Source organism: Vombatus ursinus, unplaced genomic scaffold, assembly GCF_900497805.2.
Source record: "Vombatus ursinus unplaced genomic scaffold, bare-nosed wombat genome assembly UNPS02014801.1, whole genome shotgun sequence".
In the NCBI taxonomy this organism is placed as follows: domain Eukaryota; kingdom Metazoa; phylum Chordata; class Mammalia; order Diprotodontia; family Vombatidae; genus Vombatus; species Vombatus ursinus.
In genome coordinates, this window is record NW_020954579.1 from 23,083,461 (window position 1) to 23,085,110 (window position 1,650).

Below are 1,650 nucleotides of genomic sequence, written 5' to 3' on the forward strand. Positions count from 1 at the left end.
ACTAGAAAGGGCAGAACCAAAAGGGATGATAGGGAAGTTGATACTCAAAATAAATGAGGTGATGCCCAATGAAATACATCCTAGAGGCTGTCTAATTTTTTATATGTAGCTCTGGTGCTTTAGCACAGTGTCTCACACACAGTAAGTGCTTAATAAAAGATGCTATTGTTTGATTCATTCATTCATTCAACTAGCAGATTTAATTGCCAAACCACTGGCAGTGATTATTCAAAGGTCAGGAACTTAAAGGAGGCATATATTGTCCTAATTTTGACAAAAGGAAAGAGAATTGAATCTGCAAACCATTGTCAGGTTATCAGACTTTCATTCCTGACAAGATGCTAAAAAGTATTAATAAAGGGATGCAAATTTTTAAAAGGAGGTAGGTATAATGTTCTCATCAAGAACAAGTCATGAAAGACCAATCTTATTTCCTCTTTTAACAGGATTACCATACTGGCAGATTTAGGGAATACTATAGATGGGGTTTACTCAGATGTCTCCCCCATTAGATTATAAGCTCTCTGAGGGAAGGGACTGTATTTGGTCCCTTTTTATATCCCCAGCACTTAGCACAGTGCCTGGCACATACTAGATACTTAATAAATAAATGTTTATTGATTGATTGAAAGTATTTGACAAAGTATCGCATGCTCTCCTTGTGACAAAGATAGAGTGATACAGTTTAAGGCTAGACTATATTACAGTTACATGGATTCCACACTGCTTAAATGGTTAGACTGAGTCATTAATGGTTTGATTTCCATTTGGAAGGAGATGTGAATGAACTGTCCAAGATATCTATGTCCAAGGCATCTTAACATTTTTACCAATGACCTGACAAAGGTTTAGAAAACATATCAAATTTGCAGATGACATATAAACTAAGAGAAATAGCCAATGCACTGTAGGACAGAGTCAAGATTTTAAAAGATCTTGACAAGTTAGGACATTGGTCCAAAATGAATAATATGCAATTTAATAGAAATAAAAATAAAGTCAAATTTGAGTTCAAAAATGTCAACATTACAAATACAAGATGGGGAAACATGGCTAAACAACAATTAGAAAAAAACTGAGGGGGAGGCTTAGTTGGCTATAACTTCAATATAGGAATCAAGAATATGATATATAGCTAAGATAGTCAATGAAAGCTTAGACTACATTAAGAGAATACTGGTGTCTAGGGCAAGTGAGGTGATAGTACTGATGTGTTCTGCCTTTGAAAGAACACATCTAGAGTGTGGTGCTCACGTCTGAATGCCTTATTTTTAGGAAGGCTATTGATAACCTAGAGAGTTTACAGAAGACAATCAGGATGGTGAAGGACCTTAAGATTGTGTCATATGAGCATCAACCAAATGAACTGAGGATGGTTAGATGGGAGGAAAAAAAATACTTAGGGAGAAACAATAGCTGTCTTTAAGTATCTGAAGAGTCATCATGTAGAAGTTTAATTAGTCTTGTTCTGCCTGGTCCCAGAAGGAAGACTTAGGGGCAATGGGCAGAAGTTGGAAATAGACAAATGTAGGATTAGCATAAGACAAACCTTCCTTACAATTAGAGCTATCCAAAAGCAGAAAGGGCTACTTCATGAGGTAGTTAACTCTTCTTCACCAGATGTCTTCAGGCAAAGATGGCAAGACCACC